The following is a 26,580-nucleotide window of genomic DNA, read 5'->3' as shown; positions in this document are numbered from 1 at the left end:
AACATATATGACATTAATGTATTCAGTGAGCTGGAAAACATTTACCAGAATTAAAAATCTTAACAGATGATATATACACATGAATTGAAGTGGATATAAACAATTTTCCCTACAACTCAGTTAATAGTCTTGAACAACCCTTAGTGCTTATACTCCATTGGGTCACGTCTGTAAATCAATATCAAAATCTGACTGCTTCAATGAATCAGTGATTTCTTATTTTTTGAAGACTCTCCATTTTTTGCCTTGATCTCTTGAGATGCAGTTGTTTGTTTGTTTATTTATTTATTTCATTTATTTATTTTTAACCCTCCCCCACCCAATTTCTATTTGACTACTTTTATTTTAGTTGCGGCATGGTGGTAGCAGAACAAAACAATAGATTGGGAAATCAGGAGAACAACTACTACAGAGCCAATACAAGCAGATTTAGGTATACTAATTAGTGGTTTTCAAGAAGGTTCAATATAGATGTATTTTCCTAGAAAAGCTTCAGCTACAAACAAAACAAAGCATAGATAGGTGAATTGGCAAAGAGTTACTTTGCAGACTGCCGACTCAGTGTTACATTACTTCACAGTTTTTTACTATGAACTTAAGGGCAACCAGGACTTCTTCAGTTTTTGCTTATGAAAGCAAAGGGAAAACCTTCTGTTTTAAGTAGGATGTGGCTTGTAGAAGCATCTTATTAAAATGACATTCTCGGGCGCCTGGGTGGCTCAGTTGGTTAAGCGACTGCCTTCGGCTCAGGTCACGATCCTGGAGTCCCTGGATCGAGTCCCGCATCGGGCTCCCTGCTCGGCAGCGAGCTTGCTTCTTCCTCTGACCCTCCCCCCTCTCATGTGCTCACTCTCTCTCTCTCTCTCTCATTCTGTCTCAAATAAATAAATAAAATCTTTAAAAAAAATAAATAAATAAATAAAATGACATTCTCCCTGTGGGCATATGTATTAAGAACCAGTTCACCCAGCCTAAAATCAATTACTTCTGCCTATGGTAAAGAAAGTCTGAGTTAAACATAATTCTCAGAGGTAGTTAGCATTCCATTGAAGGTTATTGCTTCCATCCAAGAGAGGAGTTACCCAATTTAATCAATTCTCTGAGTGTTAAACCTCAGATGGTAAACAACTTAAATTATATAAACAGTGCGATTATTAAGTATAACAATTAAGACACTGTGTTTTAACTAGATAATTCACAGAGTAATCACTGGTTAGCCAGAGAGTTCTGGTGGTTTAATACTTATTTGGACTCTTACTCAGAAGTGAACACAAGACACCTTTGCATATTAACTTATTTCCATGGCTCCAGATTTGCCCTCCTCTCATATGTTTTGCATATAGCAGTCAGAATTTTCTTTCCAAAGGAAAAACTTAGGTTGCTCTTCTGCTTAAAAGAATCACTTTGCTCTTCTGTGCTCTTTTGGTAGAATTCAAACAAATTTATGTGGTTTAGTGGGTGCTTCATGATCACGCTATTTGCTTCCTTAGCATCATCTTTTTATCTCTGTGTGTCTTTCCTTTCTTTGACTTGACTTTTACACTCTGGTCATTCTGGATTTTTTTTTTTTTTTTTTAGTTTCTCCAGACATGATATAATCTCTCACTTCTGGACATTATTATAAGCTGTTGCCTCTGTCAGGGACTTTCTTCTCCTACTTTTTGCCTAACTTATTTCATCATTTAGTTTGCAACATAGTTACCAATTCCACTGGACATCTTTCCCTGACTGGCCAAGATAGAATTGATATTCTTTCTGCATAGTCCCATAATGCTCTGTTTTATACCTGTGGTGGGTCTCTCCATGCTGAACTTGCTGGCTTATTTAATCCTATGCCTCTTCTTCACACTGTTGTATTCCTATAGGGTAGGCATTAAGCAGGTAGTAGTTGTTCAAACAAATGTTTATTGAATGATTGCATGATAAACTCTTAGTTAATGTAAAGGTGTTTCTCAATCTTTTATGGGTAATAAAGAAATGATTCTCAACGCATCCTGGAAATTTGATCCACTTCCATTAAAAGCTATAGCTTACTTTGCAGTGGTTTTAAAGGAAAATGGGAGGCATAGGAACATCATTATAGGAGGTGTGTGTGTGTGGGAGGGTATATTTAGTTTGAAGAGTTCCCAGGTAACTCATACATTCCTCTGCAGCAACACGGCTTCTGAACAAGATTCAGTAATTTAAGCACAGAAGTTTGAGCTCTTCCTAAACCAGCTACATTTTAAATACAACTTGAAAGTCTTTACACCTAAACCTTGGGGAGGGAAAAAGAAAAAGACCTTATCATTTGGATGTTACAAGGAAAGAAGAAAATGGCTAAGCAATTACCTGTGCCTCCATTTTCCCAGTCTAGTTTTAATAGTTTCATTTCTCACTTGGGAATTCTTTTACTTTCCATTAATGTTAATGGCTCCTTCAAGATCAGAACTTAGCTGTACTAGCCCCCTGTTTAAGAGGTATATGGAGGTGCTTGTTAGGTCCTAGGGTTTACCCAAATAGCATGAATCTTAAACTACAGATAGAAATCTTATCTGTAAGCAGCTACTGTCCCTTTTTACAGTTAGAGTTCATTAAAAGATTTGGGCCCTGTATTCATACTAAAAAATGAAATAATACATGGATATTAGAAAGTAAAATGTTTAGAGATTTTAAAAAAGCAAATAGTGGCTTTCGGAATCATCAGCTTTTAGGGAAAAATTAGGAAGGGGCTTCAGAAGGTTCAGAATTCTCTTTTATATCAATAAGGAATTGGCAGGTACTGTCTTAATCCTGGACAGGATTTACTTAAGTGTTGGGGAAGCATCAGGGAAAAATGGTTTTACTGAGCTATTTTTAAAATTTTTGCACCATATATCTTAGAGATGGAATGCTTTTATAGAGAGGAACTTGCTATTTGAGAACAAATCTTTGAGGATCATGATGGATCAGTCAATTAATGGTATGGAGATAGGAGGCTCACCTCTTAAAAAAGCAAATTTGACTCCTATATCACACAATATAAAGTTGATGACTTACATGTAAAAAGTGTTTTGTAGTGCTTGAGGAAAATATAGGTAAATTGTATAACTACTGACATTAGTAAGTCATCTAAAAACCTAACACCAGAAGCCAAAATCATCATAAACCTCTCTAGTAAAATTCACCACAAAAAATTAAAATAGATATTTTTCTCTCATATATAAGTCAGGTTGGGGAAGTGTTTGAAAAATATATATCTAACAAAGAATTTTCTTTTTTAAAAAGATTTTATTTATTTATTTGACAGAGAGAGAGAGAGAGTACAAGCAGGGGGAGGGAGAAGCAGGCTCCTGCCGAGCAGAGAGCATGACGTGGGGCTCGATCCCAGAACCCTGGGATCATGACCTCAGCCAAAGGCAGATGCTTAACCGACTGAGCCACCCAGATGCCCCTAACAAAGAATTTTCTTAATTTATAATGAAATTTCACAAATAAATAGGAAATAAAAATGGAAAAAAATGAAAATCTTTATGCTAAAGTGTTAAATAGGCATTTCATACATGCAAAAGAATAACCAGTGAAATGAAAATGTTGAAAATCAGTAGCAACATGAAAAGATGCATTATAGGGGTGCCTGGGTGGTTTAGTTGGTTAAGCGACAGACTCTTGGTTTCGGCTTAGGTCACGATCTCAAGGTGGTGGGATTGAGCCCTGTGTTGGACTCCATGCTGAGCATGCGGAGTCTGCTTCAGATCTCTCGCCCTCCCTCTTTGCCCCTCCCCCCACTTGCTTGCACTCTCTCTCTCTCTCTAAAATGCATAAAGTCTTTAAAAAGAAAAAAAAAGATACATTATAAAAAATGATATGTAATTTACATCCTTTTTGACAAAGGACAAATAGTTTGGTAATGCCATATGTTATCGGAGGTATGGGCAGAAATATACTCTTACACACAGCTTGTGGGGTATGCATTGATACCCTTAAGAACATTCAGTTCTATTGGCATTGAAAGTTTGCATACAGAATTTATTGTAAAGATAAAAGTAAATCAATGATAAAGATGCATGTACAAAGATATTATTTTATATCCAAAATGTTAAGTTCCATGGGAGCCCAGAATTAGTCTATTTTATTCTGTTCTATGAAAATTATCTAGAACAGTGTCTGACACATGGTAGGTACTTAATAAGTACTTACTTTTGTTGTACTTGTTTGTAATAATGATAAAAAGCAATTTAATGTGGGGTGGCTGTGTGGCTCAGTCAGTTTAAGCATCTGACTCTTAATTTTGACTCAGGTCATGATCTTGGGGTCATGAGATCAAGCCCCATGTCAGGCTCCGTGCTCAGTGGGGAGTCTGCTTGAGATTCTCTGTCCCTCTTCCTCTGTCCCTCCCCCTGTACATGTGTTCTCTCTCTCTAAATAAATAAATCAATAAATAAAATCTTTTTTAAAAAAGCAATTTAATGTGTAAAAATATAGAAATGGTTATATAAATTAGAATACATTCAAGAAATAAACTTTTATGCAGTTATTTATTTATTTATTTATTTTTAAGATTTTGTTTATTTAGTTGACAGAGAGAGACACAGTGAGAGAGGGAACACAAGCAGGGGGAGTGGGAGAGGGAGAAGCAGGCTCTCCGCTGAGCAGGGAGCCTGATGCGGGGCTTGATCCCAGGACCCTGGGACCATGACCTGAACCAAAGGCAGATGCTTAATGACTGAGCCACCCGGGCACCCCTTTTATGCAGTTATTTAAAAGAAAGATAGGAAAAGTGTGTTATGCAAGGACTTTTATTTTATATTATATATATGTACATATATCATTTAAAAAGCAGGTAATTTAACATTATGTTCAGTATAGTCTCATGTTTCTAAGTGTTTTAAAATGGTGTACATTGAAAGGTTAGCTGTGGTGAGATATCATGTAATATTTTTTCTAATGTCATATTGTTACGTGTTACTTGCCAAATAAAATAATAAAATGAATTAGTGAAAAATTCATGTGAATAATTCTCCACAGCTTATGGAACACATTTCATACTGATTAATATTGCTAAAGGCTTCTGTGATCTTACTCCCATTGTCCTTTGCATTTTAATCAACTACTTTCTCTTCGTGTACCCTTTGTTTCAGGCAACCTGAGCCCCTAACTTATCTACAAAGATAACTCCATTCTATTATGTCTATTTTAACATTGCTTCAAATATTTTCTTTTTCTGAAAAGACCTTACCTTTTATTTCTGTTAAAATTCTTTTATTTGTCCAAGATGTCTTAATAATAAAATCTTCAATTTTTGAACACATAATTTTTAATTTAAATTATTTTCATTCCTCTATGTTGTATCGCTCTTGTGGCATTTAACTCTTTACATATTATATTTCTGTTTTCTAAACATGTAATTTTCACTATAGAATACGTTTTTTGATGATATGGACTAATGTCTTATTTATCACTTTACACTGTATAATGCAGAGCAAAACACCTTGAGTAGAGCAGATGATTTTTTTGAATTACTGAGCTGAGATGTCAGAAAAAAGTTCGAATACAGTCTTACTCCTATAGAAGAAAAAAAAGGAAAAAAGATAATGTTTATAAGGTAGCTTAAAGTTCTAAAGGGAAAGTTCAAAATATTTGGCAAGTTTTTATTTCGCTTACAAAATAAGAGTTTATGTATATATTCTTAAATTTAACTAATTCAAGTATAGAGCATTGGAATGAGGGATATTTTTAAACCATTGTTTTATTCATTCTGGGTCATTGTTTTCTGTCATTTTACGGCAATTAATATATGTCACTGATCTTATCAGATCACACATGCAGGAATCAGAGCAAATGTGATTTTGAAGCTCTCCTGAGTAAGAGATTTGGAACTGATATATGCCCGCAGAAGTTTTTGTGATTTTCTCTAACTTCCAAATATCTGAAATCTTTCAGAGCTGATCCATTTGAGAATTTAAGACCAGAAAGTTTAGATAAGCATCTTAGGAATTATGACTATGTTTTCTCAAATGTGGCAGGTGTGCAGCACTTTATTTTGGCTTTCATACAGAATCTTAATCCATGCAGGAAGTATGCCACTTTATCTGTCTCAGTCATTAGTTCTACTGACACCACTAAGTTGGGAGATCCAAATTGCAATCACGGATAGCACACACCTGTTTAATACTTAACAGCTCTTGTCATGGTGGTCATTTAAAAAGAAGTTGGTTCTAAATGCATCCTTATTTCCTGGGCAAGTCATTGTGGGGTAGGCACATTTCCTCACCGAGACACTGGTCTGACCTTGCTTCTGTGGCCATCGAGTCCTTCCACTCTGCCATTAGCAAGCAGTCATTCAGCTGTGAGGTCCCTGTTGCCTCGGCTGGACCCTCAAAGCACTCTGAACTTAGAGTACTCAGATGCTCCAGGACTGGCTATTTTTATTTCTGTTTTTCCCAAGAATGGCCAAGTAGGTATGTGTTAGACTTGAGTTTATGAAAGAGCCGAAGCAAAGCAGCCTGTTCCACAGTGAAAAACAGGGAAGTTTCACTATGAGTTGCCCCAACTCTCTGAGCTGGGGATGAGCTGTGCTGATTTATTTTGAAAGGGTTTTTGCTCAGATCTCATTACAGTGCTTAAGAGGCTGCCCCAACTGTCCTCAGGTATGAACAGGAGAATAAACTACAGCCCAGGGAGAGGGTTGAGCACAGATGTCCTATTGATATAGGGCCTTTTTCTTTATTATCAACAGCAACAACAATAACAGCAACCGTCACCATCACAAAAAACAAAGATATTTTCTATTTTTTGCTTATACCCACAATGCATGTCTAGTCAGGTTGCCCATTTGCCTGGAGAACACCACTAAACTGCTTTCAGACCATTTTTTTCATGTTACTCATATGATTATGTTGTAATGTTGCAGATGTGATCATGGATATTTAAAAAATACAGTTGAATTGTATTGTAATTTGCTTTTTGCCCCTCGGTTTTCAAAGCTCAGGCACTTTAACAGTTTACAAAAATATTTTAGGGTTTCATTTTTTTCCAGATTAAGACAATGTATGCCTATAGCATTATTTAAGAAAATGGTGTTTTTCTCTTTCAGACTCATTATCAGAGAGCTGAATTCTAAATCAGAGACTGCGGAGGAGAGATGTGCAACCTGAATAAAACATTTCCAGAAGAGCCTGAATAATGGTCCTGAATAAAGGGAACTGAAATGTTCTTGAATTATAATTGGGAAAATTTTAAGTGTGTGTACTCAGGAACACATGTACTAAGAAGAGGTTAGTTGTTATTATTCTTTGTGCTATTTAACATTTATGGGGCCCCCAAAGTATTTTTAGTTCTGAATTGAACAGAAGTGGTCTGATAAGTGAGCTCCCAACTAAATTAGCCATGTGGAGATTCACCTGTAATCATTCTCTGGGTGGAGAGAGGCAGTGTTGATAAACTACTCCTGAATAAGTGGACTGTTTATACAGCCATAGAGTCTAACTCACAGCAAAATAAAATAATTAGTTCAGACAAATATGGCCTTTAAAAATATCACTTGACCCTTTTTTTCTTTTACCTAATTTCTCTGTGGCAGGGCATTCAGAAATTAGCAAACACATTTGTTGGGTTGATACAAGTTTACTGAGAAATTGGAGAAGGAAGTAAAGATGGAAAGATGAGGAAGACTAAAGATTAGGGTCAATCTCTGACTCCAACAGCTTTATGCTCCACAGGTAAGTAATCTAATATTGTTTCTTCTTTGTCTCATATCAACAATATAGAATAAAGAGTGATGGCGACTTTTGAGAAACTGCCTCTGATACTTAATTCTGAAAAGCTATGGTAGAAAAATTTCTGAAACAGTAAATATTATAGCCCGGAGGAAATTAAAAAATAAGAATGCTTAATCCTATGATAATTGAATATTAGATAGAGTTGAGAAAGGTAGATATGTGAGCTGTGATAGAATCTATAAGAATGAATACATGCTTCTATATGTAAATTTCTGTGCCTGTTACTTAATAGGCACAAAAGTAAAAAGTGGTCCTACCACCTAAGAAGAAACCAAACATCCACCCGTAATTATAATATAGGGGACACTTTGAATTCTAAGCTAAGAAATATAGACTTTATTCTTTAACCATTGGGGAGCTGTTGAAAATATTTGAGCAGGTGAGTGGCATGTCCAGAACTGTGTTTTATGAAGATTAACCTGATGGCATTTTCAGGATTGATTAGCGTGAAGCCTGTATTGTGACAGAACAGATTGTGGTAATGCAAGTCTGAAATATGGTGGTGGCAATGAGAATAGAAAGGAAGAAATTGATTTGAAAGATCCATGACAGTGGACTACAGGACTTGATTATTAAATATGTGACCTGCAGTAGGGAGATGTCAGTGATGACTCCAGATACTTTGAGACTGGATGAGAAACCAAGTATGGAAGTTTCAGAAAGAATGTCCTGACTTTCAATGGTTTATTATTATCTCTTGGATGCTGTGAGTCATGTAATCAATTACATTCCAAAAATCTTGGGCCCAAATCCATGTTCCACATCTACTAAGCATGCTGTGTCATCCTGCCATTTATTTTTTGCACAGTCATGCATTGCCAACCATAGGTATGAACTTACTGAGAAGTATAGCATGTGGGAAAACTATAGTTGACTACACCAAGAGAATGCAGAGAAATTTCATTTAATGTATTTTTAAAAATTTAACTTCAGTAAATAAAAATTTTAGTAAAAATCCACTTCCAAAATAGACCAGATCGTTGAGTTAGAAATCTTTCTTAAATTTATCTATCTCACTGAAACCAACACTAAACAAACACACACACACACACACACACACACACACACACACAGGTAACTTTTCTCTGAGATCACTGTTAGTTGTTCAGGAAATATTGCTGAAGTGGTGTAATGTGCTAGGGCAGATTCTTTTAGAATTTTTATATTATGCAATGTGAATTTCATTTTAAAGAGTTCAAACAACCCCTTACTGACTCGAAAGTTAATGTATCTCACACTTACATTCTCCTTTGAATTTTTAGCAAGTTTCAGCCGAGTGCTTATTTAACTGCTTCACATGTTCACAAATTGCCAAGATCCTGAAGGACATGTATTTCTACTCTTCTCTCCACATATTAAAGCATACGGGTTTTAAATAGATGCCTTATACTTGAAGCATCGCCTAGACTCATTTAAATGGTTCAGAAAACTGGTAAAGTAATAATTCCAGTAGACTCTTTTGCTTAAAGGGATTGGGACTATTCTTTGTGGAAATATATGTGTGCCATTTAAAAATTTTATTCATAGGGGTGCCTGGGTGTCTCAGTCATTAAGCATCTGCCTTTGGCTCGGGTCGTGATCCCAGGGTCCTGGGATCGAGCCCCGCATCAGGCTCCCTGCTCGATGGGAAGGCTGCTTCTCCTCTCCCACTCCCCCAGCTTGTGTTCCCTCTCTCACTGTGTCTCTCTCTATCAAATAAATAAATAAAATCTTTAAAAAAATAAAAAATATATAAATTTTATTCATATGTAACTATTCTGCAGAAAAACAAAAACATGATTGGTAAAACCACAGTTAGTAAGGCATTTTACTAATTTCATTTGTGATTTTAAATATATTCCACTTTTATTTTCCTCTTTTTAAATTTCTTGTCTTTAAAACTTTATTTTCTTTAACAATATGTGTTTTCATTCTCAAACTGTAGAGGTATCATGGTGGTACAAAAAGCCAGAGGATAAATGTCACTATCTTTATGGAAAGTATGAAAATGTTACTCTAATTTTTGGGGACAGGTTCTAGCAGTAAAATAAAGCTTTAGCCGTAAAATAAACATTTACTGTTGTTTTTGTGTGTAGGCAGCATTCACAGGAATTTAAGTGATAAACTCAAAATTTCAAAAGGATGTAAGGTTTGGAACAGGCAGCTTTATACTCTGCCCATGTTTCTGAAGGACTTGCTCACAAAGTGATGTGAGCTTAGTGGCCAAGACTTCCAAGTGTTAGGATCAGACAAATTTGTTTGTGTTCTGATTCCATTATTAACTAGCTGGGGGGCCTTGGTATTTATTTAATTTCTGTAAATGTTAGCTTCATTGTCTGTAAAATGGGAGTATTACTATACTATGTGGTTACAAAGATGAAATAAGATATTGAGTGTAAAATACTTAGTACACCCTGTCACATGATTGGTGGTTCACCTATGGTTGCTTGTATTAATTCACACCTGCTATTAGCATTATATGGTGCTCGTAAGAGAAGATACCTGTTTGATATTGTGAATTTTAAACACCTTCCTAGGGCACCTCATAAGTTGGACAGTTGTTTTCCTGTTCATTGCTGTGTCAACTTTGTGTTTTTTCCTTCATTACCCCATACATCTCTACATTGTCATTGTGATTTAATAATCTGGTTGCCTTTGTTACTACAGGGAAAGTGTGGCTTCCTGAGTACTCGTTCTGGGAGTGGATATGGATCTCCCAGTATACACTAAGTGGGGATAGGTTTGTGTAAAATCATATCTAAACCTAAAATTCAAATATTGTTCATTACAAATTTTATTTGTATATTTCCATCTTGACTGAAAACCAAAATACTTTATCAACTTGATAAAGTATGGAGAGTGATCCTGGGGATTGCCTGGGTTTCTCTCCTTCAACACAGGCTTAATTTTGGAAGTGTGTGTGTGTGTGTGTGTGTGTGTGTAAACAAAGTTGTTTAAAATCACCAGTTAACATATTCTCCTTGTCAAAGATCAGAGGTAATGAATGCTTGGCTCTTTAAGGTTAAAGTATTTTGAACATTTTGAGGATTTCTTATATGTGGAAAGATTTGGAGTTGTCCTTCATTCATAGGTGGGTGTGAGATTATCTGAGGAGCTGTGTCCTTCTCAGACCAGGACTCTTTGAGTGTGGGTTCTCAAAACGCAGGGAATTAACCACTGCTAGGACATGAGCTAATTTTAGGTAGGAGAAAAACAAACACTTTTTAACTTTAATAGCTGAGATTTTTAATTTAAGTGTGGGGTAGTAAAATAACAGCTAGTGAAATAAACCAGAGATTTCATGAGATAACTGGAATTAATGTGAAATCAAATAGGTAGTGTCAGTAGCAAATATCTGTATTCTTTTCTCATGATACATGACATGTCTTATAAGGATTTGGCCAGAATTATGAAGATATTATATAAATGATTGAAGTTTTGTTAAAACTGCCCTTAAAAAGGAAAAAAAATCAGGTGAATCATGTATTTTTCACTCCATCTTATTTCAGTGATGGATACTGAGCATTTTGTGCTTTCACCACCAATGAACAAGGGTGAATGCATTAGACTAATATCTTCCAATGGAGAGAATATAAGCAACTTTGTATGTACTGTCTGCTAATGCATTTCTTTTGCTTACTTTGGTTTAAGGTAACACAGCAACTCGTTTTAAATTGTACATTGTGAAGAAAGCCGATCAGTTTTAAGTAGGGTTCGTATTCCACGTTAGAAAATTTAAATATCCAGAGAACACATATTGGTTAAATCTGTGGGCACATTTTTTCGTTGACTTGTACATTCAACCAATACTGATTAAGCTTCTATTTTCTCTTTGAATTAACTATAATATACTTATTACAATATTCATTTTTTTAAAATTTTAGTTTAATTTTTGTTGATATCAGGAAAAAGAAAGCCACTCACACTTATTTGTTAGGTAAAATTATCATAGATTTTATTATTTTTCTTGTTGTAAGAATCTAAAGCAGTGTTTTGCAAGTATTAGGTCATGCACCATCTTAAGAAGTCTCCTGAGATACCTTCCAAAATGTAAGTTCTCTACAGGTGGGGTCTGGAAGTCCATAATTGTAATGAGTTCTTAAGGGATTTCTATTTGTACTTCAAAGATTGGGAGCCACTGAAGAAAAGAGTACGGACTGAATATAGCATTTGTGCAGAATTCTACATATAGATAGATGTTAAACACACTCCTTAAATAATTAATAAATATGGTTCTGTAATTGGAAGAATAGCTGATTGGTTTTATTCTTCTTTCATTCTCAACTCCCCTCTTTTCCTTTCCCTTTCCCTTTCTCCTTCTTGCTTCAAACCCCCTCCAAAGGCAACCACACATAGGTCCCTAACTCCTTAACTAAGACTACTTTGAAAAAGTTGATTCCTCCACTATTATCTTTATATACTCTTGGAGACCACCCAAGTACAATGTTTCAATTTCATTTCCTTTTCAAAAATGCTTAAGAAGTGAACAATGCACATACAATGCTCTCAATCTAGAAGCTGAAAAATAAAGTGCCTTGTTTCAGAGAATGCTGTGGCTTGAATAGGTGACTGTTCTTTAAGATATTTTCATTGATTCATTTGATTCACTTTCTGTTGAGCTGATCACAAATTACCAGAGCAATTGTCAGTTTCAGGATAATAATATTACTACTTCTAGCTGTACCTTGGTGAGGAAAAAAAAAATAAAGGGAAAGTTAAACACATCTTGTTCTAATGCAGAGATGAATAGCACTGAAAGAGCCCCATTGTGGTGCTTCTGGCATTGGTCAACAAAGCTGAAAAGCAACATGGGACAAACAAGGAAAAATGGGGCAATGTTCCCATAAATTCAAAATTAAGTTCCTTCTTCAATTTCCGTGAAGCAAACTCCCCGTGGTGAACATCTGGCAGGCCATTAACTTTTGTTACTTTATTTTATTAAAAAATCTTAAGGTGAGAGAAATTTCTCCATTTGGAAACTTGATTTAGCATTGAGGCTAACGTCTGGGCCATCGTGTTGTCATTTGCATAGTACCCATGATCCGAGAGAACATATTGTCCATACAACCTTTACTAAGCTTTCTACCAAAGGTTGCAATTCTTTGTCATTTTTAAAAATCATTAATCCTGAGAGTTATATTTTTAATATATAAATCAGCTGATCAGTGGCCTATATCTACTGGAGGCAAAGTGACTGTGAGATTCTTCATACTTTATGGCTTCTTGCTTGCATTTTTTTACTGTATTATTTTCCTACAGGAGCTTGAACGTCAAAACTATTTACACAGAGCTTTTTCAATGATCCATCAGAAGGATGTGAACTGTTGATTGCACCATTTTCTTTATTTGTACAGCTGCTATAACCTTCAATCTAAATCATTTTCTTACTGTGTCTTCCCTTTCTCTTTTCCTTTTCTTTTGTGAGCTGTCACTTTCTAAAGTAAACATTTCATATTCCACCATCAGAACTATTTGTGCACATTAACTTTAAAGCCATGAACTTGCTTATTAGTCAAGTTATTTTCTGTAAAAAATACTGGGTAAATGTTAGAGAAACAAATGATTTATGTTTTGTTTAATTTAATGTAATTATGAACTTCCGTCTTTATAATGTATTTGTTTGATTGCATGTATGCATCTATCATATCTCTGTCATCTATCTTAATTATTTGACATACGATTTTTAACCTAAGCAATTTAAAGTTGAAACATTTATTCAGTTTTGGGAATGATTTTAATAGATTTTTCTCTAAAATAACACAAAAATACAGTTTCTGCTTATTATAGTTACCTTGTCACTGAACATTCATACAAGAATTACATCAAGCTGCTAACCAACCCTGTATCTTTCAAGAGTAGAAACTTTTGAATGTTCTTCTTTTAGTCTTACAAAACCTTTTTGACTATAGGCAGGCAGTGAAACTTCAATATTGACTTCTGAAACAATTCCAATAACTTTTTTTCAGTTTATAACAATTTTTTGATGTTAATATTTTTAGACATAAAAGATTAAGTAGCTGAATCTTGAGTTTTATTTTTGAATTCTAGTATAGTTCTGCATAGTGAGTTACATTAAAAACAAAAAATCATTGGTTGTTACGTATTTTTCCCCAATAGTCTCAGCTTAACTTAAATATGTACATCTGCCCAATCAGTGTACTGAATGCTGTGCTGTTTGCAAAGTGAATTTTGTAGAATTACTTTGTATTTGGCAGTAGCTCTGAAATTTGAGTTAGGGTAGATATGATTATGGAGATGAGAAGTCAAGCAGGAAAGACATGATTTTGAATAGGGAAAACAGTTCAGATTTTAAGGGATTTTTATAAAAGTTTATATGAAAAGTAAGTGCAAAGTTTTATGGTTCTAAATGTGCTGTTCTTTCCTATATAGTGGAGTTTATTATATTTTTGGAGAATTTTTAATTTTATCAAACAATTTTTAAACATATATACAAAATAGTTTATAAGAATTCAAACAATTTTTGATGTATAATTGAATCCCATAGCTCCTTGAGAGAAATATAGGACCCATAAAGTATTTTATATTTGTATTACTTTTAATTATATGAGTAATACAGAAACACTTGATAAATTATTCTAAAACCCTGAAGTATATAGAATTAAAACAGGCAAGGCTACTTTTAAGCTTTCAGCAACAAATTCTAGTTCCTTCTACAATGTAACAATGCAATTTCCTTATCTATTTACTACTACTTGATTTTTTTTCTTTCATTTAAAATGTCTTAGAGTTCTTTTCATATGACTTATCTTGTTCTTTTTAATTACTTCAGAGTTTTCCATAGTAACAATATGATATAATTTTATTTAGAATTTCCTCATTATTGAGCAATTTATTCATATTTTTGCTATTAACAAACTGTGCTCCAGTGAACTTCTTTTGTGATATGTCTGTATACATAATATTTCTAACAGATATGTTCCTAGGAAAAGAATTAATGGTTCACCATCATTCTCACTTTTGAGTTTGACACATCTTGCTACAGTACCTTTCTCTATTAACAACATATGAGCGATCATTTGTCTCTACCAGTGCCAAACCAGATAAAATCAATTATAATTATTTTCTACTAATTATTACATTATTACCTCAATTTCCATCTCGTTGACTATTGAGAGTGTAGATCAGCTTTTCAAATATTTTTCCTAGGAATTGTCTATCCCTTTTTTTTTTGACCATTTTTCTGTCAAGTTTTTTTTCTTATTGATATGTAGAAGTACTTTATGTAATCTAGTCAAAATCTAAACATAAAGGAGATAGAAGAGTGAGGTAAGTTCCCAGCCCTTTCTTCCAGCATCTGCAAAATATGGACATTCAAGGCACCTTTCTCATAATAAGGGCTGAATAGTTATTAGGTCTTATATCTTATGATTATATATCTAAATCTACAGTGCTCTTTCTAAAGAAGTCTATCAAGACTCTTTAAGGAGCACAAGAGTACAAAACAGGGTAGACAAGTTCCAAAAATGTTAATTATATGTATTTCTCTTACCTAACTTGCAGATTCCCAAAGGGCATCTTTAAGAGGGTCTTCGGGCACTTATCAAATATTAAACAGACACTCACTGTCTGATTCATTTAATCAATATGGACACAAAGGGAGTTTGCTCAGTCCTCCTCCCTAAATAGATATCTTTCTGATTCACTTTAATTTATTTTTGTATTGGATAATTTAATCAGATAATTGCTGATTGCTAATTAATTTGTTATTTGTAGATATAACTAATATGCCTGTAAAATGGGAATTTATTTCCAAATTTAATTACCAGCTTATTTCAGATTATTAATGTTTCATGAAGTCCCAATATTAAGTCTCTTTTCAATGACTCTTTGCATTTTCAGCTCCACTGTTTATATTTGTGTATAAGTATATATTTATATATATTTGCATATTTTATCAGAGAAAGATTATTTAGAGAAACGGAGGAAAAATGAACCTACATCTGACCAGAAGACGTACCTTATTCTTGAAGAACAAGAATCTAATTCTAATGTCTGTGCAGACAGATTGTAATAGGTGATTTTCTTTTATGAAAGAATATGTAAGGACTTTTCCTTTACAGTGTTCTCATTATTGTAATTCCCTAAAATTCCTAATAATCCCAAAGACTTGAATACTTTTATCACCTTACTGTACTTTCAATCTTTTTTGAAGTTTCTTATGCTATTGCTCTTTTATTTGGAAACTTGATTCTTACCCACTCGATCTGTTAATTGGGGTTTTACCTTCTGAGGTTCTTGGAACTGCTTTTTCTTACCAGCTGACTCTTTGTGCTCTCAACATGCATCTTTACGCTCACCCTCTGCCTTTTCATCTCTCAGTTTATATCATCTCTCTCATTCCTCTTTTCTTCAGCTGCACTGGGCTTGTTTTATTTTGTGCACATAGACGAAAAATGCCCTCATGACAAGAAATGTCACCACTAATCTTATTTTCCATTTCTAGTGTGTATTTTATTAATTTTTTTTTTCATTTCTTAACCTACATAGTGACACAGTGCCAGGCTTATTTCAAGATTTTTAACTCAGTCAACACCAACTGGGATGTGTTAAACTAGGAGAAAAAAAGAAATCAAACAGAATAAGAATTACCGGAAATCAACTGCACTTTCTGGATGAAGAACTTTGGTAATTGAATTGTTATATAGCCACTAGGTGTAGGGAAAGGAATACAGAATGCCCAAGATAAAACTGAGGAGAATTATTGAGTCTGTTAAATTAGATTTGAATTTGCTGCTGTGATAGAACCTATTCCTATAGGAAAGCATCATAGGACTAATCCTGAAAAGAAAATTACTGTCAGTCCTAAAGCTCATTGACAACACAACAGCATTGCCAGATATGTAGCACATTAAGTAACATAACCAAGTGCCTGGTTATGACTGACCATTAGCATCAGGAAACAAACATCGCATATGTATTAGGTTGAGAGTAGCGTTTTTCTTTTTCCCCATGTGTGAATAAGAATGGGCAAACGGAAAGATTTAAAGTTTTTCTGTTTTTGGTATTTTACTGAATAAATTGAGGCTAGCCTGGAATTTTAAAATATCTTGAAAATATATTTTCACTGTTTTCATCACAAGCTAACTCTTTGCACATTTTGGTGTAAACATTTGTTTAAGTAACCCTACACATGTGGGTGTATGCCATAAGGTGAGGGGAAAAAAGAGTGTCAAATAGCATAATTTTCTCCAGAAAGAACTGTTGATTTCTAATGATGAAAAATGAAATTAAGTTTTAAATACAATGAGAAATACTGACTTATGTTGTATCACAACACTGCATTGTAATGATCTTTTCCAAAGCTGGAAGTCGTCCCAACGTAATTCTAGTGTTTCTGAAAAGGATTATTATTATTTATACCTTATAACCTTTCAAAAGAATCTCATATTTTGATGCTTACAGAATATCCTCTACTCACTCAGGTGGTTTAACACAATCCTTGAGGGTCAAATCCCTTCTTGCAGGATGGGTTTGCTGGTCTTCCATAACAATAACAGCTTTGGGTTAGGTTTTGATGTCTTATATCCTAAAAAGAAAGAAGAAGGAGAAAAAGAAGAAGAAGAAGAAAGTTGAGTTTTCATTTTTTAAATAAAAATTATGAAAAATATTGTAATCTAAAAAATGTATAGAGCAAAGAGTTGGGATGAAATTTAAATGTAGTCTTACATAATATGGATAGATTTTATGTAGCTTAGATTCAAAATACTATTAATCTTTTTATCAAGCTGATGAAATATATCTCATCAAAAATATGTTGCCATTTTCTTGTATTTCAATGTAATTTGACTACTTCCACTTCAAAAACCACAGTTGCCTGATGGGTTTTACTAGTTATGTCTTGTGAAAGAGGCGAATTTATGCTAAGGCCATCCCAGTTTCCCTGCATTTATTGAGGATTAGCAACTGATTGGTAGATAAATGATACCCATGGAAAGCTAAGGATACATTGAACTTATAAAGCTATTCTTTTGTTTTGATTTGCAGGGATAGGGTTGGCATCAAAGGCCTGCTGTGTCTGCTTCCAATGCTTTGTACTTTATCAGTATAATCAAGAACGGCTCAAGCCTAAAGTAGCAAGGGAGGAGTCAGGTCCTCAGTTCAGATGCAGTGTTGGAGATGTAGGAGAAAACCCCTACTTGCTCAGGGCTCTGGGCTCCAGCTCCCCTATCGTTACCCTGTACTTTCTCAAATGTTAGAAAAGTACAATTAGAATGACATTCCACATGACTGGTGCACAGGATAACAATGTCGATACAAAGGATAAACAAAACCTGGACCCACATATTTTATGAGAGAATTGGGAGAGAAACACTAGCTAAAGAAAAACAACATATAGCTTTTATTACATGCTGAATACTGAGAAAAATAGAACATTTTCTTATACATTAAATTGCAGAAGTAGATATTTAGAACAATTTTGAAGTCATTGTTGATGATGGGAACAAATAGGTAGTGTTTTTTATATATATATATATTTTTTTTTTTTCATTTTCTCCAAACTGGTAAATGTTTTCTATCCCTTCTCAGCTGATGATATTGCCTTTTAGATGATTGAGGATGACTTCCTTCTAGGAGTTCAGATTATAATATAATATTTATATAAGACATTATAATTCACAAATACCTTCACATTCACTGTCTACTTAGTATGGGCTTTATTGTGTGTGTTGTGCATTTTATTCCTTAATATTTAAGGACTAAAAGGAAGACATAGTTTAGTATTCCCCATCTTACTTCACACTGTTTTCTGTAAACCAAATTTTTGATCCCATGAAAAACTCCAGAGCTAGACACCAAAAAGAAAATAAAAGGACTAATCAATTTGAATAGGTAATAAATTTTGTTTCTGAATGGGAGAAACATAAAACCCATATGGAATGATGAGGAGAATAATGATGTGACGGTATATGATTTTTGAATTGCTATCTATTCTTTTAAATTTCTTTGTCCTAATGAAACTTTTTTCATTCAGACAGCTAAGCATTTAGTGTTTTTGCTTCAAGAAGGGATGAGATCACAGAAAGTAAAGAAAACAAAGCACATTACTTCTTGAGTTCTGATATTCAAATTGCCAGTTCACATTAAGAGCCAAGAATTATGGTTCTTTTTTTTTTAAGATGTTATGTATTTATTTTGAGAGAGAGAGAGAGAGAGAAAGCAGGGGGAGGGGCAGAGGCAGAGGAAGAGAGAGAATCTCACGCAGACTCCATGCTGAGCATGGAGACCAACGCAGGGCTCCATCTCAGGACCCTGAGATCATGACCTGAGCCAAAATCAAGAGTCTGATGCTTAACAGACTGAGCCCCCCAGGTGCCCCATGGTTCATTTTTATATCCTACACTCCAAGAAGAAAAACAGAATTGGAAGAGAAATAATGTGTATCACAAAAGATTAAGTGAATGCGTAGATACAAAGATAGGGTGGATCCCAAACAAGAAGCTTTCAGAGCCATTGCTTGCCAGGAATGGGCTTGGGTAGAGCACTGAGGTTTCAGGGCAATTTGAGGGCATAGATGACCTGCCCTTCCCTTTCTGTACAAAGTTCAGATAGCATCAGGACAGAGGGGAAGTGGCTGTGAGGTATGTCTAGTCAGGGAGAAACAGATAGGGAGCAAAGTAGTTCACGCACTCCAGTGAAGTTTCCAAATAACAGAATGAACTCATTTGTCTCTGGCCAGCTTATATTAGTAATGAGTGAAAAGGGGTTTCTGAAGAGACCATGTAATTGGGAACAGGGGTGGTTTAATTTTCTCTATAGGTAGTGATGTTTGTACACCTGATAGAGCTATGTACAGTGAAGTCCCTGCATAGATGGTTCTACGCCACCCCTGGCAGAATGTAATCCCCTTAGGGGTGCCTGGGTGGCTCAGTCGGTTAAGCGTCCACCTTCAGGTCAGGTCATGATCCCAGGGTCCTGGGATCGAGCCCCGCACCGGGCTGCCTGCTCAGCAGGGAGCCTGCTTCTCTCTCTGCCTGCCACTCCCCCTGCTTGCGCTCTCTCTCTCTGTCAAATAAATAAAAGCCTTAAAAAAAGAAAAGAAAAAAGAATGTAATACCCTTAAACCTAACGCAACCCTGGGTATAGTTAGGAGGAGGCCTAGATTGATTGGAACTATGCTTCTATCACTGAGTGGAATAGAGATTAATAAATAGATTTTTTTCTTAAATTAGATTTAGCAGATTAAGGCTGCCCTGTTAAGTAGAAGGCCTCCTTTCCCTGACTAAAGGAGGTTCTAAAGGAGGTTCTTTGGCAACATGGTTGTTAGGCTTGAGAAATTTGGTATTAATTTAAAAGGTTGAAAAATTAAGTGAAACTAAAAATTAAAAACAAAACAACAAAAACCTGTCACATGTGCTGGTTCAGATGAGTTATTAGTTACTTGTATTTAAAATATAATGCTACTTAATATGTGATTACTAGGTTGTAAGTGATTGCTGTGTTGTAACTAAGAAGGAATGGTATAAAATAATGTGTAATTTTGATGACAAATTATTTAAGGCAGCATCTTATTAGTTTTAGTATTTTAATGGGTTTGACTATCAATTGCATACTAATTATGCTTCATAATTCTGAATTTTATCTCTGGTTTATTATGTAGATTTTAATTTCCTATTATGAGTGTAGCCTTTTAACTGTTTCAGAGTGTGTCTTTTTTTTTTTTTCTTCTGTACTTTTGCTAGACTTTCGGTTTTGTTTAACCGTGTTTCAAAAATACATATTAAAATAAATTTTCCTCTTTATACTGGTGCCCTGTTGGCTCATTTGATAGAACATGCAATTCTTCATCTCGTTCAGGGTTGTGAGTTCAAGCCCCACATTAGGAATAGAGTTTACATTAAAAAAAGAGAGAAAGAAAGAAGACACCATTTTAAAATGGGCTATCTGTTACTTCCATGTCTAAGTTATTTTCATTCAGCTTAGCTAATGATACATAATTTTGAGTTTCACAAGCATACCAGTTGGCTTATTTCAGTTGGAGATTAAATTTATAGTAACTTATGGAAACTCAAGGCAATTGACATCATTCAATTACTTGACTCTTCCAACAGCCGCATCTTCTTCATGAGAGAGAATTTGTGTATAATAAGAGCTAAAAAATCTTCAAGTGAAAAAAAAAAATCTTCAAGTGGACCTGGGAAAAATGGATAACAGGTAAATACATGCAGAAGCCTGAATGATCTTTTCAAAATGCAAATGCAATCATATTATTTCCCTCTTAAAAACGTTCTATGGCTTCTCGTGGCATTTAGAATAAAGTGGGGAAAAATATTTACCTTTACCGACAAATCCTGGTAAACAGGACAATGCCTACCTCTCAAACTTCGCCTATGTCTCTTTGTCTCCTTCTGCAGCTTTATTGACTTTTTCAGTTCCTCCAGTGTCTCATGCTCTTTCCTGCTTTAGTGTCTTTTGTATGTACTGCTTCCCATGCTTGAAAGCTTTTCTTCCCGGCTTCTTCAATCTGGCTTTTACTCATCTTTCAAGTCTCATCTTGAAATATAATTTCTTCTGGGGGCACCTGGGTGGCTCAGTCATTAAGCATCTGCCTTCGGCTCAGGTCATGATCCCGGGGTCCGGGGATCGAGCCCCGCATCGGGCTCTCTGCTCGGCCGGGAGCCTGCTTCTCCCTCTCCCACTCCCCCTGCTTGTGTTCCCTCTCTCGCTGTGTCTCTCTCTGTCAAATAAATAAATAAAAAATCTTAAAAAAAAAAAAAAGAAATATAATTTCTTCTGTTACTCTGGACACTGGAGTGCCATTCTATCATTCTAGACAGAATTATGTAATTTCTCCTGAATAGTACTTTTTCATGGCTTTTTCTATCACCTAGCTCATATCTTGACACATTAAGGGCATTCAAGGAATGCTTATTGACTGAGGGATCATTGGACTTCTGAAGCCTCTCAGACTATATTTCTTAAGTATCAATACATCTTTATGTGAGAGTTACTGAGATCTTTGCTATTTCACTACCTCATCATACTTCATACCCCAGTGACTGTATGCTTCCATTCCAAATTAGTGTTTAGTTGCAAGTTCAAGAGCTTTTGATCTCCAAATTCATTGCTCTAATCTTCAACACTCATTAAAGACTCACCAAGTCTTTAATGTTTTCCCTCTTTCCCCAAGTTCTATCATAAGGGCCGATTGGGAAAGACGGTGCTGGGAAGGAGAAGTTGAGCAGAGCAGCTCAGACATTCCTCTGGAAATTTCCATGTTTATGGCCCTTTGAGATGAGGCAACAGAACATGCTCATTTCAGCCATCAGATAAAGAAACTGCTTCCTAATGTTTTATATCCTGATGTAAATGGGTGAGGAAATATGAGGACGGATAGGAGTAGATTTCTCAGTCTGTAAATTTACCTAAAAGCTTGATGGCAAGCATTACATCATGGGGTATTTATATCTATGGAAAAAGAAACTGCATTTTTTTTCATTATTTTATTTTCTAGTTTAAGTTTCTTTCTCTTGCATAACTCATTGTGCAGTGAGAGTCCCCACGGATCAGTTGGCTGAGCAGCAGTCTGGAAACTCAGGTGCTCTGTAGCCCATCCCCTGCTGGGTTTTTAATGTGCTGTGTAACCTTGAACATGCCTCTTAATATCTCTGTGCTTCAATATCAGGATCTGTAAAAGAGTGGAAAAAAGTATTAAACTTTGGGCATATTTGTGAGGAAAAACTAGTAAGTGTGGTTGAAAAGCACTGTGAAAATATAAAGTCCTGACCATAAGAAAAAGAGAAAATCAGCCAAACCCTAGAATAACTGAGACTGTCCTTCAATGTACTTATAGATGCTGATGGAGAGACTGAGTTTTGATGTGAGGAAAATTTTCCTGACAGTAAGTTGTTAAAATAGGCTACCTCTTTGGCTTATAATATTTCCCTGCTGTTTCACATTTTATTATGACAGTGCCAATCTCTCATCAAAGTATATGTGGAAGCTATAAAATAGAAATTGTCATAACTACAACCAGTTATATGAGACATGGCCAGGCTTTGAGTAAACAGCCTTTGTTAGTGGTCACGTTTTATCTGTACCTCAGATAACTACTAGGCTGGTACTAGCAGAATTTGTCAGGAAAAATAATGGGTTTTTTTTCGTGGCTTTAGAATTTTACAGCTTAAAGTATTGTTCTTTCCAAGAATATTTGCTTAATTAAATACCAATCCAGAAATGGCAAATTGTCGAATTTCAGGCCCTTGAGAATAGGGGAAGAATATTATATCTGTGTACATTTTAGGGGCTACAGGAACCACATCCTATGTAGTCATTTATTTTCTTCTTATTTCCAAATGTATTACCAGATGTATTTAACCTCTTTCTAGAATACATGGGAAGGAGCTGACATCTGATAAGGAATGACCTTCTGGAGGAAAGGATTAAAATAGTGATTTAGGAATTGATGTGGATATGAAATATTGTTTAAGGGGATTCTAAAATATTTGCTTTTAGAAGTCATATAATGATTTCATAGAAACACATTAGTTTCCAGAAATCCACCGTTGTTCTCTTGAACTTTAATATTAAAGTTAATTAGATCTACTTTTTTATAGTTGAAACATCGGTCTCCTGAATGTGTGCATGATCAAAGACCCCACCTTTGAAATCAATGTCTTTGCAGTGATATCTAAGCAAGATTAAAATGTTGCTAATAATATTGAAAGTCTTAATTAAATGTAAAAGCCAATGTAAAAATTCTGTGGCATTACCATATGGTTAAGAGGTTTGCTTTGCATTTTTAAAGATTGTCCTAGATATGTCAATAAACTCTGATGGATGTGCATAATATTTCCATCAATTTATCTGAAGTAAATCTTATGATTCTTACGCAAGAGAAAGGAGCTTGAAGATTGTGAGATCATTTTGGTTTTATCTACAGTTTTTAAGTTGAAATATTTAGTAGTTTTATTTCAAGTTTTTGTCCCTAACTTGTCTGTCCTTGATGAAAAACCTCAAAGAATTTGGAAGCATGATTTCAATAAATTAGTCAATTTGCAGTTTTTCCTAATTGAAATCGAAACTTTTAAGCATACAGCTTTTAATTGTAGCTATAGTATGTTGCATTTGATTGTTTAATTGTTGAACATATAGTGCAGGCCTTTCTTAACATATATTTCACATACAACTTTCAGTTTCTGAGCTATGGTCATATCTTAAATAGATATTAAATTATCTATCCACTCTTGGCCTTGAAGTTTCTTTTTGATATGACCCTTTTCTTTCTGTTTTTGGTTTTTGAATTTATAAAAAGCAGTGGTGGCAAATGCTTTCCTTTGAATTATGGCATGTTTAAAGAAGTTTAATTAATATCCAATACAACATATAGAATTAATAGCATTTTAGGCTCTTCATTTAGTTTTCTTCATGATCACAGTAAGTATATCTTTTTCCAAGAGGAATATACAGTGTTTCCCTTCAGCAGCATAGGTTAAAATGAGAGAATCTTAAAGGAATAATGGAAGAAAAGCAGATCCAATGAAGGCAAGAGCTATATCTTACTTAGAAAACCAGGAGCAAAATTTATAGTGCACTCTTTAAATAATATGTTAGTTTGACTCCTCTTGTGCTATATAATTTCATGCATTTAATGTGAACTTGGGGACTCATTTATATTTAGACCAAGTTAATCTTACCTGCGTCTGTACCAAGTGAAGTTGCTGCAACTTATAGGACAGGCAGGAGAAGCAGTAACTTATTCATATCAGTTCTCTGAGACTAGTTGAATCTTACTGGCTTATCACAAAACATTTGTTTGATATAGTGTGCAAAGCAGCATTTAGTATGTTAAGACTTTCTTGTGTGGCATAAAATCCTATTGGTCATTAATAATATTAAGACTTCTGTAATTCATATGATCACTAAAATTGAAATTACATGCTCTATTCATATTCTGTTCACAAATTATGTGCTCTTTCACAATGGAAAGTGAAGAACTGAAGAACTGACAGTTATTTCCTGGAATATACTCTATTGGCTAAAAAAAAAAGTTAAATAAATATCTTGCCTTCAGATTTCATCTATAGGACAATTCTTTTCCTAAGACCTGTTTTACACATACCTCTCAGTACATCACGATATTTTTCATTTTTTCTTTCTTGGTGAGGATTGACTAGTTAATGTTTACAAAGTATTTTGAAGGTGTAAAGTGCTTTGCAAGTGCTAAACCCAATAAAATGTATTTTATACTGAATCTGAGAGCTGATTTGTGCAGCATCGAGCTTTGTGAGTGAATAGAGCAAAGATGATTAAAATCAACATCATTTGTAATTTAAAATACTGTGAACAACAAAGAAGATCCAACTATGGCTTTCGTTTTGGCAAGCTGCAAATATAGATTGCTGAACAGCGGTAGTCTGTCAATATAAAGCATTTAGCACTTCACTAAGCAGCTTGAGAGTTTTCTACATTAGGAAGAAAAAATATAGATGAAGTCAGATTTGGTGTAACATTATTTTGATGGATTGACTATATCATTATTAAAAAGAAAACTAAAACTCAACAAAATCTAAGAAGAAATAGTCTTTGCTATAGAACTTATCAGCGTGGTGAATGTTCAGAATGAGACTCTCTCCATGAAGGCTCCCCACTCCATTCTAAATGTGCAGAGGGATGATGACAGAAACCAACTGCACAGGTAAACAAAGCACAGAATTCATAAAGAAAGATTGAGAACAGATAAGAGATTGACAGCCACTCATATGAGAAGTTGTTTTGGAATCCAGCTGGGCAGTTTCCACGATCAGTTTAAAAAATGCACAAGATGTTTTATTAAATAATAAATGTTGATTGAGTCCATAAAATATTCTCAGAACTTTGGGGAACACTTTTATTTATTATCTTTATATAATGCCAGTCTTAAAAATAATTTAAGATTGCTCTTAAGGGATATAAAATGAGTAGGACACAAATAATAAACTCATGGAAGAAATAGTTGGGGAACTATAATACAATGCCTAAGTATAATATCTATACTACAAAAGAGAATGTGGAAGTTACATGATTAAGATATTGATTTGATATTTTGGGAATTCAGAGGAAGAGATACTGCATCCATCAGGGGAAACTGAAGAATACTTCTTAAAAAGTGGTGCAGTTTTGCCAATATCTCTTATCTATCTATCTATCTATCTATCTATCTATATCTATCTGTCATCTATTGAATTGTTTCTGAGAGAAGAATTTAAGGTAACAACAGCAATATAAAAAGATTAATTTGGTTCATTAATTCCACAAATATTTAACCTGATTCTTATATTTAAAAATAAAAGTCTTGTATTTAGAAAATGCATTACTTTGTTAATAAGTCAAGGTTGTGCATTTACAGTTCATTGATAGTTTTTTGTTCTGTTGTGAAACATTACTAAGACTAGTGTGTTTAAGAACAATCCACACATATTTTTTGAAAAGTTACAACAAGATTCATTCTCATGTTTCTTCTTAAGTTTTGGGCAGATAGGTAAAATCATTATGCTTCAATCATTCCATTGGCCAGTGGACTTCCTCAGTAACAAAATTGGAGATATGATCTGCCAAAAAGCTAAAGACAACTAGACACTATGATAGTAGTAAAACTATATTTTTATTATTATTCTAATCCCTTCTACTGAAGCTTTTATTCTTTAGATTATAATCTTTTATACCTAGGACCCCCATACTGCTTCTCAATTTCCTGCCATCCATATTCCTGCACTCCCATCACTTACTTGTTTTCTTTCTCCTATTAGAGTTTCTTGTGTATCTATTTTAATATGCACACTCATTGAGGAATATTTTAAAAATTTAGAAGTATAAGGATATTAATAAAATCTCTCATGATCTCACCATCCAGAGATATTTTTTA

At 34.5% G+C, this 26,580-nt stretch overlaps 1 long non-coding RNA gene across 2 annotated transcripts in view; it reads left to right on the top strand.

Annotated features, from left to right (window-relative positions):
* LOC115944620 (uncharacterized) overlaps positions 1–26,580 on the top strand; it is a 1,151,228-nt gene that overhangs the window by 265,153 nt on the left and 859,495 nt on the right. For both annotated transcript variants that reach the window (XR_014147031.1, XR_004079136.2), the window contains exons 4-5: positions 7,055–7,235; positions 7,541–7,679. This is a non-coding gene — a long non-coding RNA (uncharacterized LOC115944620). The remainder of the gene's footprint in view (positions 1–7,054; positions 7,236–7,540; positions 7,680–26,580) is intronic.

The sequence above is a fragment of the Leptonychotes weddellii genome, chromosome 7 (genome assembly GCF_054177405.1).
Source record: "Leptonychotes weddellii isolate Sample4059 chromosome 7, ASM5417740v2, whole genome shotgun sequence".
NCBI lineage: Eukaryota > Metazoa > Chordata > Mammalia > Carnivora > Phocidae > Leptonychotes > Leptonychotes weddellii.
This window is presented reverse-complemented; position numbering and strand designations above follow the sequence as displayed.